An 11331-nucleotide genomic window follows, 5' to 3' on the forward strand; every position below is an offset into this window, starting at 1 on the left:
ATCCAATTATCCCTTCCTTAGAAGAACACCAGTGTATCAGTAAAGGTTTTCCATAAAAACAGAACCAACAGGATGTGTATATGTGTGTGTGTATACATAAACAAATTTATTCTAAGGAATGGGCTCATGTGATTAAGGGGGCTGGTAAGTCCAAGAACCACTGGGCAGATTTGCAGGCTGGAAATTTTGTTAAGAGTAAATGAGTAATGTTACAGGCTTCTTTTCCCCCCTGAATTGAATATGTTTATTCTTTAAAAAATTAGTTGCTTTTCATACATCTATACAAAGTTCTTAATGTTTCTTTGGCAATAGAATATAAGGGAATTTTACAGCTATAGAAAAAAAATTAAGCCTAAGAAACAGTATTTATGGTATATACATAGTTGACTGAAAATTCTCTACCAGTCAGCACTCTAATTAATTGACAAAATAAGTTACATTGAAAGGGATATTACAGGATTTCCAAAACAAAAGACACACAGGCACAGACACAAAACCTTCTGTAATTCAAAACTATATCTTCAGGCAACTTGCAACAATTGCCAAGTAGAATTTAGTGATATGAAAAAGCCTCTTGGTGATGAAAAAAATACTTGTAAGTCCCACTGAAGTACTGCTTTAGTTTAACTGTACACAAGAAATTACTTAACCTTCCATTATTCTGAATATATTTAATGCTCATTTTTTAAAGATGAAGACCTACACCCTCCACACACCAGTAACTGCATTATATCTTTGAATTTAAGCAGAAATATATAACAAAACAAAATATAGCCCAGTGTTGGTGACAAATATATAGTGAATTCACTTCTTCATTCTTCACAAAAACTGAAACTAATTTTGAGGACCATGAAGAGAAATTCACCTAGTTTCAAAGACTTATTTGTAGGTTATGCACAACTTTGTTGTCTTTTCTATATTCAAAATCTGCAAACTCTCTGCTCTGGTGACCTCCTCTAAATCCACCCCTTAATCCTCAAGAGGTGGTAAATGTACTGTCTCTGCCACCACCATGCCCTCAACTATCATTGAAACCAAGACTTCTGCCTCTGTACCCTCCACAACCATGGTTTGGATGAAGTGGGATTCCAAATGTTTGGGCATTTAATCTTCTTTCTTCACCCAGGTTGGTCTCCATATTCTATTATCATCACAAGAAATATTATCAAAGGAGGAGTTCATTTTGTCATAATAGCAATTAGGTCTGAGTGGATCTTCTTCATCAGCATTTCCTTCACTGTTTTGGGTATCAACTCCTGAGTTCCTTTACCTTCGCCATTTATAGGCGTCTTCTGTTTCTCAAGTTTACCTTATTTTAGTTTAAGTTTAATATGAAATTCTCTATAGATTTCCTCCTTATTAAATTGTGCATCTTTCAAAGTCTTTCCCAAATTTCATTGGACCATCCAAATTGGATCCAAATACGGATCTTCCTCTGTCACAACAATGACACCCACATCCTTTCCTTGGAGCAGAAAGGAACCGCTGGAACTATTTGTCTCCTGCTATCATTTCTGAGTTGCTAATTTTATGGCCTTGAGAATTTCCACTTCAGCTCGTCTGTGCTCTAACTCTTTGGCTGGTAGATGGCACAGGCCTGTTGATAAAGGGTTCCTTCTTCCAACCAGTGCTGGAGCAGATAAATGGGTCAAGAGGATCTGTACTACTTGTTCCATAGTTGGCTTTTTCTCAAAAGGTCTGAAGCTTGAGCGACCTTGAGGTAACTGTGGTTTTAGAGATCCTGTGTCCTGCCTAAAGACAAAGGCAACGGCACTACTTTGGGATAAGGTATTGCTGTGTGATGTTTCACTTTCAAAGGACGTCAAGGAGATTCCAGCAGACCAACAGATCCAAACTGCTGCCTGTCTAATGAACTTGGACTGAACTGGCTGCATGTTAACATTCTGCCGAAAGGTCCATAGGAACCCAGTGACTGGAATGAAGACATGAAGACTGACAACAGCTGGGTCCCTGAAGCAAAGAACATTGTGGTTTTGGTGGTTCACAAACAGTGAGGTCTTTAATATCACACTGCAGATATAATGCAGTCAAAGACTTCCTCTTGAGGTAGTACTGGATGATCTGTGGATTTGTCTTCTGTACCAAAAGACCCAACACTGGCAAGAACTACGGTGGAGCGCTCGGCGTAGACGGTGTAGAGGATGCCTTCTTAGTGGACCTCTGCCTCGGAGATGAGGCCATCTTGCTGCCCATATAAGGGGTGTGCCTTCGGCCCCTGGCAGCTCGCAGAGAGGCAGGCCCTATACCAGGTGTCCACCTGGCGCTCACGGCTCATGACCCACTCTCTAAGCAGGCGTCTTCAGCAACCGCCACAGACCCAACGTGGAGGCAGCGCAGGCTCCACTACCCGCCCCCAGCCTCCCGCCCTCGAGCTGCAGCGAGGCGGTGGCGGCAGCGGCGGGCGCCAACGTTGCAGTCCTAAGTCTGAAAGCCATAGCGGAGATTCGTAGGCTGCAAAATCCAAGAGTTGTTGATGTTGACGTCTTGAGACAGTATTTCTTCTCTCTGGAATCCTCAGTTCTTTGTGCTTATGGCCTCCAACTGATTGGATGAGGCCCACCCACATGGCCAAGAGTAATCTTTATTTAAAGCCAAATGTATGTAGATGATAATCCCACCAAGAAAATTGCTTTATAGCAACATCTGGACTAGAGTTTGACCAAACAACTGGTCATCATAAACTAGTCACGCTGACATATAAAATTAACCATCACAGTCCACCCCTTGTCAACTTGGCACCCGAATACATCTTAAATTCTCCCAAAAAAGTCAATAACAAACTCATACTGCCACCTACTGTGATACAATTATACCGCATACAGCCAAAATTGCACTAATCTTTGCCCCAGAAGAGCATGCAAACCGTTGAGTGATGTTCACCCTTCTTGATGGCCTGTAACTTATATACAATGTTACGGAGCAGCAGGGGCGGCGGGAGGCGCGGTAGCGGTCAGCCGCGGGCTTCGGGAAGGCTCTCGGTGAGCGGCGGCCCACAGCGTCGCCAAGATGCGCAAGAGGAAGGTCAGCTGGGCGGATGCGCAGGGGAAGGAGGGGCCCAAGAGGAGGCCGGCGAGGCTATCTGCCAAACCTGCTCCTGTGAAAGTCGAATCTAAGCCAAAAAAGGCAACAGGAAAGGATAAACCTTCAGACAAAAAAGTGCAACAAAAGGAAAAAGGGGCGCAAAGGGAAAACAAGCTGAAGTGGCTAACCAAGAAACTAAAGACTGATCTGCAGAAAATGGAGAAATTAAAAATGAGGAGAGTCCAGCCTCTGATGAAGCAGGAGACAAAGAAGCCAAGTCTGGTTAATACTGTACACCATGTCTTACCCGTGATCCCTGTTTCTCCCTTCTTGCACAATCCAGAGGAATATTTTTATCAGCTATTTTGTAAATGCAAATCTTTTAGTAGATCTAGAAGAAACATTTTTAAGAAGGCGATTGGAATCCAACCTCAACCCATTTTTTTTTATGTAAATTTTTTTTTTTAAGAGGGGAAATCATTTGCTGGTTGTTTATTTTTGGTACAACCAGAAAATAGTGGGATATTGAATTAAGGCAGCTTGGGTGTTAACATTCCGCTGGGGGAGGCAGTTTTTATACCCTTTAATACAACACATACTAAATGGTGATTTGGAATCAAAGTTATGCATTTAATATGTGTTGAACATTTTAAGTTACTTCTCTTCCCGTGTTTTTTAGTAGACATGTTTCTTAAAACCACTCCCTGATCTTGGCCCTCCCTTTCAGAACTCTGTAACATCCTTGGTCGCGGTCGTCCAGTTTTTCTAATAACTTTGTTATGTGCTGTAAAAGATTGGAAATGTGAGTATGTAGTGTGTATGGTATTGTGAAATTGTGGGACTTAAAGATGTAACAGTTTATCAACATTTGAAAATATAGGTATATGATATCCTCTTAAGGAAAACTTGCTTCCAAATTTTAAGCTGGAAAGTCACTGGAATAATTTTAGAAAAACAACTACATGGCTTTTTAGGTTTTTGGTACATACATTAAGGATTGTGTACAAATTGTTCGTAATGTCTGTACTGATCTTCAAAACAACCAATAAAATTTCAATTATGAAAGAAAAATAAATAACTAAATACAATGATATGAAGTTCCTACAACCTGTTATGTAATAAGGGTTAAGAGAGGGAAGCTAGCATAGATATTTGCTTAATATATGTATATATATGTATATCCATACATATAAACATATTCATAATAAAGGAAGAAATACTCATAATAATTACTATCCTTGTTTCTGCAACTGGCGGTGCTGTCTTAAATGGTTTTTGTATTAATAACTACTTCTTCCACTACCCATTCCATATTCCCTTTGCCCTCGGCAAGCACCCCAGCTGGTAATCATTCTTTGCCTGTTGGGGTGGCTCATACCTTTATTCTTTAAAGGTCTGGGCCATTAGCAGTTTTGCCTGAACTGGGCTGAATAGTTTTCCATTGGCTTTATTTTTTATTCTTTAAAGATTTTTTTTTTAAATCCGCCCCCCCCCCACCCCCAGGTGTCTACTTTCTGTGTCCATTTACTGTGTATTCTTCTGTGCTCACTTGCATTCTTGTCAGTGGCACCGGGAATCTGTGCCTCTTTTAGTTGTATCATCTTGCTGCATTACCTCTCCACGTGTGCAGCACCACTCCTGGGCAGGCTACACTTTTTTCGTGCTGGGTGGTTCTCCTTACCGGGCACACTCCTTGTGCGTGGGGCTCCCCTGCGTGGCACAGCACTCCTTGCACGCATCAGCACTGCGCGTGGGCCAGCTCACGGGCCAGGAGGCCCTGGGTCTGAACGCTGGACTGCCTATGTGGTAGGTGGACGCCCTATCCATTGGACCAAATCCACTTCCCCCATTGACTTTAATCACAGGGCATAGTAGTACTAAGAAGTGCCCCAATGGATTTCTTCTTTTTTGACATAATCTTTCTTACCTCCACTGTGTAGGAGCAGCTTAATTTCCTCCTTGGTAATCAGGATCAGTCACCCCAGTACACTAATTTCTTTCTTTGCCTGTTGATTCAGAGGCATGAGGAACCCAAAGTGGCTAGATGCCAATCTTAACTTTCAGTTCAATGGAATCATTGTTGTGTCTCCTGCTGGAAACATTCCCCTCTTTGCAAACAAGATCTCCAGACCAACAAAACATAAGGTCATGGGGCAGGAGGCAAAAATAATGGTAATAGTGAGTAGTTCCACTCCAATTTCCACTCCTTTGATTCCCAGACACATGAATCCTGGCTATTGGAGAAATATCACCATATTAGATGCTGATTCAGAGCATATACAACTTCTTATTGAATATTGTACTAGGCCTACAAATTACCAACACTTGGCTAGAACTGTAATTGAGTCTTCAGAAGGTCATTCCACCATTTTACCAACCCAACTATTTCAGGATGATGGGGAACATGGTAAGACCAGTGAATTTCACAAGCATTGCATCACTGCCTCTTCATTTGCTTTGAAGCAACTTCCTTGATCAGAAGTAGTGCTGTGAGAAACATCATGATGGTGATTAAGGCATTCTCCAAGCACACAAATATTAATTTTGGTAGGAGTCAAATTGCTTTCTAAATCAATGATTTTTTTGTTCTTGTTTTTCTTCTCCTTTCTTTGAGTTTATTTTGCTTTTTTCTTTCTAGCTCCTAAAGCTTATGCTTACATAGATTTTCAGATTTTCTTCTTTTCTGATGTAAAGCTATAAATTTCCCTCTAAGGATGGATTAATCTGCATACTCTCAGGTTGTACATCATATTTATATTACCCTTTAGTTCAAAATATTTTCTAATTTCCACTCTATCTTGTTTGATCCAAAGGTTGCTTAAAAGTATGCTACTTAATTTACAAAGAATTGGGGATTTTCTAGTTTTTCTTCTGTTACTGATTTCTAATTTAATATCACTTCAGTAAGAGAAATTACTCTAAGTAATTTCAGTCTACTGAAATGACTAGTTCAGTCTTTTGAAATTTATTGAGATTTATTTTTTGGTCCAGAATAGAATCTTTTGATAAATATTCCATATGCACTCAAAAAATACATGTTGAGGAGTAACTCCTAATACAGTTGAGGAGTTCAGTGTGTTCCCTATCTATCTATATAATTATCTACCAATCTATCCATCCATCTCTGAAAATTAAAACAAATTTATCAACTATGTTGTTAAATTATTCCATATATTTACCATTAGTGGGAAAGAAGGTTTATCCATAGTTACGTAAATTATTCCTCTCTCTCTCCAAGAGGATGTCAAAGGACATTATTGACACTAATCAAAATTTTTGTAAAACTTTTTTCTGATGTAGCTTATAGACAGAAGATAAATGAGAGTCTTGCAGGGAGTTGCTGTGTATTGATTGATAGTATAAGGAATCTTTTTAGCAAATATATCTGTTATCTATATTTTAATGAAATGCACTATATATCAAAGAGGAACAGGAAACAGAAGCAGAAAGTTTGTTGTAAATATTATAGAATGTGTCTATGTCATAGTTCAGTCTTTTCGCCCTTCAGTTCTCTTAACATCAAATAATTTGGTAAGTGGCTAAAAAAAGTTCAAGGACATGACATGGTGTCTGCAAAGTTAATGTGACAAAACTGTACTTTTTAAAAAGTGGCTTTGATGTTTTTCACATTTTCAGTATTGTTAGTATGTCCATCAAAATAAATCAAATGTATTATCTCCTTAGTCCAGGTAGTTCTTATATTTTAAAAAATATTGTTTTTAACTCTATAGACTTTACTATTCTGTAATCGTTCTAAAATTTTTCATTTATCCATTTTAGAATTTTACGTGCAAACTTTTTGTTTCTGGTCTGACATTTGAAGAGCTTGGAAGTCATAATTAACATATCACAGTGAGGAAAGTGGACTTGGCCCAGTGGTTAGGGCGTTCATCTACCACATGGGAGGTCCACGGTTCAAACCCTGGGCCTCCTTGACCTGTGTGGAGTTGGCCCATGCACAGTGCTGATGCGCACAAGGAGTGCCCTGCCACGCAGGGGTGTCCCCCGCGTAGGGAAGCCCCATGCGCAAGGAGTGCGCCCCATAAGGAGAGCCGCCCAGGGCTAAAGAAAGTGCAGCCTGTCCAAGAATGGCACTGTACACATGGAGAGCTGACACAACAAGATGATGCAACAAAAAGAAACACAGATTCCCTGTGCTGCTGATAAGGATAGAAGTGGTCACAGAAGAACACACAGCGAATGGACACAGAGAACAGACAACTGGGGTGGGGTGGAAGGAAAGAGAAATAAATAAAAAATAAATCTTAAAAGCAAAACAAAACATTGAGTTTCAGTTTTCTGAGTACAAACACTTTACATTGTTGGTTAAGTTTATTCCTATTTGAGTTTTATATGTCATATTTTATTTTCCCCACTCTTTTGACACTTTTAGTTACTTTTATTGATATAATCTTAATTTTTAGACTCTCTTCCAGGCCTTTCTCTCCTGTATTTTCTTTTCATGCTCTAGAACACCCTTTAGCATTTCCTGAAAATCTCTTCTCTTGGTTAGGAATTCTCAGTTTCTGTTTATCTGTGAATACTCTAATCTTGCCCTCATTTTTGAAAGAAAATCTTGCTGGATATAAGATTCTTGGCTGGAAGTTTTTCTCTTGTAGTATCTTAAATACATCACACCACTGTCTTCTTGCCTCCATGATTTCTGGTGAAAAATCAGCACTTAATCTTATTGGGTATCTCTTATATGTTATGCATTCCTTTTCTCTTGCTGTTCTCAGAATTCTCTCTTTGTCTTTGGCATTTGACATTCTGATGAATATGTCTCGGAGTTGGTCTATTCAGATTTTTTCAGATGGGAGTACCTTGTGCTTCTTGGATATGGATATCTATGTCCTTCAATAGGGTTGGGAAGTTTTCTATCATTATTTCTTCCAGTATTCCTTCTGCCCCTTTTCACTTCTCTGCTCTTGATTGGGCAGCCATGGCATGTATTTTTGTATATCTTTTGCTGTCTTTAAGTTCCCTGAGACCTTGTTCAATTTTTTCCATTCTTTTCTTCATCTGTTCTTTTGAAGTTCACTTTCAGAGGCCATTTCTTCAAGTTCAACAACCCTTTCTTCAGCCTCCTCAAATCTGCTATTATATGATTCCAATGTCTTACTTAATTTCATTTATTGTTCCTTTATTCCTGCAAGATCTCCTATTTTTCTGTGTATGCTGTCAAATTCTTCTTTGTGCTCATCCAATGTCTTCTTAATATCCTTAATCTCTTTAGCCATCTCTTTGAATTTATTAAGAAGATTTGTTTGAACATGTAAGATTAGTTGTCTCAACTCATTTATGTTATCTGGAGGCTTATTGCATTCCTTTAACTGGCCCATGGCTTCCTGTTTCTTGGTGTGGATTGTAATTTTTTGTTGGTGTCTTGGCATCTGGATTACTAGAGTATTTATTTGGGGTCCAGTTTTTCTCTTTAGTTTAGGGCTTCCTGCACTTTCTCCCTTGCTCATTGTGCAATAGGAGCCAAGGATGTTGTTGGTGCTATAAGCTGTGGAGGCTCAAACTTCCCTCATTGCCCCAGGGACCAATGAAGCTTCTCCCAATTTTCTCCTTTGCTAGATGTAGGATAGAGTCACAGCTGTGTGGAATCATCCAAGTTGTGCAGGCCTAGACTGTAGTTGCCCAGAGAAACTGATGAGGCTTCACACCCCTTTCTCCCCTCTCTGGGGCTGGGATGGAGCTGCAGGTATGGGCCGCAATCTATGCAGTGTGAGTTCAAGATGACCACAATTGTCCTGGCAGACTTCTGATTATTCAGTCTGTGCCAGCCAAAAGTACCTGCAGTTACCTGGATAGGCTGGTACCAGCCATCTCCCTGCCAGAGGTGGAGCTGAAGCCTAGGCTAGGGCTGCAGGCTGATCTGGGTGAAAAAACCGGTTCCTACCATCACTGTGATTTTTGGTCCTGGATTCCCCTCAGGCTGGGAGCGGAGTCAAAATGGCGGCCATCAGTCTCTTTCCCAACTTGGACAGATTCACACCCCAACTGTTACTAGTTCTTAGCCTGCTGAGTCAGTAGCCAAAATCGTGGCCAACCATCTCCTCCTCACCTTTTTTTTGGGAAATGGAGCTTCCAATTCCAACCCCAGAATAGCTCCTGGGGCAGCTTATGCTGCCAAAGTAGGACAATCACTGGCTCCACAGCTTGGCTGGTTATTTCCCAGAGAGGCTGGCACAGGTTTCCCCATATTCCTCCCTCGCAGAGGTGGGACTGGGTCCTAGGCTAGAACTGCAATCTGATCTGGACAGGAAGAAGTCGGTCCCCACCAGCACTGTGATTTTCAGTCCACCCCACTTCCCCTCATGCCAGGTGTTGAGTTAAGATGGCAGCTACCAGCCTCTTTCTTACTTGGACAGGCTCAAACTTTAGCTGTTCTCAGGATTATACTTTAGCCAACTGAATTTACTCATCAGTTGCTGAAGTTGGTGCCCAGCCATCTCTTCCTCCCCCTTTTTTGTGAAGTGGAGCTTTCAAGTCAAGCCACAGAACAGCTCCTGAGGTGGCTTGTGCCTCCAGTGGAGGATGGGCACCAGCCTCCCTGGCGTGGAGCCCTCTACTTATGAGTCTTCCTGTAGATGGGCAATCTCCTCCTTCCATTCCTTCAAGGATGTGACAGGATGCTCTTCTGGTCTCCTGGAGCCCTCAAACAGGTGCTTCAGCTAGCCCCAGATAGCTTTGGGTGTTTACTAACTGCCCTGTAGCAGGAGCTGACTCTAGGAGCTCCTTACTCCACCATCATCTTGCTGGGTTTTGTCTCACTTGGGATCCTTAATAATTTTAAAAGTATAAAGTGAAACCAAAAATTTTAAAATATCTATTTTAGATAAGATGGGCCAGGCAAATAACTTGATACTAAGTTATATACCAATAGTCTGCAAAGGTGTTTTTCACTGGGTAACTTTATAACTGCAGACAAATTAGAAACCTTGCTTCAAATGTTATCCAGCCCTAATTTGGGATGGGAGTTTATAACTCATGAATACTTCCTTCAACCACAGTGAGAAATACAACCACCAGAGAGTAATTACTTTGTTTCTACAAGTCTTAGGTGATGTCTAGTCTCAATTAGCTGATGGATAGTATATTATATATGTCAGCAGTTATTGTGATACAGTATTACTCCTTTTTGTATTTTTGTATGCTTCCAGCATTTTTATTTTTCAGTGAAGGTGGTGGCATAGCAGTTAGTAAAAACAGGAAAAAGAGGGGATATCCAGGTTTCTTTATACCAATAAGATTGTTTGAAGACCTGCTCATTCTTTTCCTACTTCATAATATTCAGTAATAAAGACAAGGAATGACAGGATTGCACGAAAGTTCAAATCGTTTGGAGTGTCACCCACCTATATATAACAATATTTTTGTTTATATATTGGACATGGTTAAAATTATTAAATAATCATTTTATGAATTTAAAGAAAAATAATTCTACCACTCTGATGTAGAACCTGTCTATATATATTTTTACAAATAAATCAGTTTTATTGATACAAATGAATAAAGCATACAATTCATCCAAAATGTACAATCAATGGTATTTGGTGTAATCACATAGTTGTGCATTTATCACTTCAATCATTATTAGAGCATTTTCATTATTTCAATAATTATAAACAAAAAACAGACAAACAAGAAAATTCTTTAATGAAGAATCTGTTTTCTAGTTTCCAGTTTCCAACTCTGTCCTCTGGGTGATATTTGTACCCACTTCAATCCATTTGGTCACCAGCTGGCAGCAAGTCCCCTCCCCCAAAACGCCAGGAGTATTAAGGTTACTAATTAACAAAATAAAACAGATTTTAAAAACCTAATCTGGTTAAATGGATCTCAAAATTGTGAAAGAAAGAAAGAAAAGAAGGAAAAGTAAGGGAGGGAGGGAGACCAGATTAACATTAAGGACTTTAAATAACTTGGTTTATAGTCAAAGCCAGAAATGGTTGAAACCTCTATAATACCTTCTGTATGTTGGAGAGTGCATAATATGAATGATCATGACAAGAAATTACTGCAAAATTGCGAATTTATACCATCAAGTAAAGATTATATTAGGCCAGTAAATTATTAGAAAGCAGGTAACCCAGGAACTATCAATTTATATATGGTAAATTTCCTCATTTCCTTTTCTTTGAAAATAATATCCTGCCTACTCATTGCCAGATTTCAAGGAGACAAAGTAAAAATCAGCATTTGCTTGTGTATTCTCCAAAACGTCACCTCTTCTTTGTGCTCTAAGTGTGAATTTCCGGCACTCCCTGTCTGCACCTTGGG

At 39.8% G+C, this 11331-nt stretch overlaps 1 pseudogene; it reads right to left on the bottom strand.

The window, feature by feature from the left end:
- Positions 1-871: 871 nt before the first annotated feature.
- Positions 872-2296, bottom strand: LOC101417825 (protein LSM14 homolog A-like; annotated as a pseudogene).
- Between the last annotated feature and the right edge of the window lie 9035 nt (positions 2297-11331).

Source organism: Dasypus novemcinctus, chromosome 11, assembly GCF_030445035.2.
Source record: "Dasypus novemcinctus isolate mDasNov1 chromosome 11, mDasNov1.1.hap2, whole genome shotgun sequence".
In the NCBI taxonomy this organism is placed as follows: domain Eukaryota; kingdom Metazoa; phylum Chordata; class Mammalia; order Cingulata; family Dasypodidae; genus Dasypus; species Dasypus novemcinctus.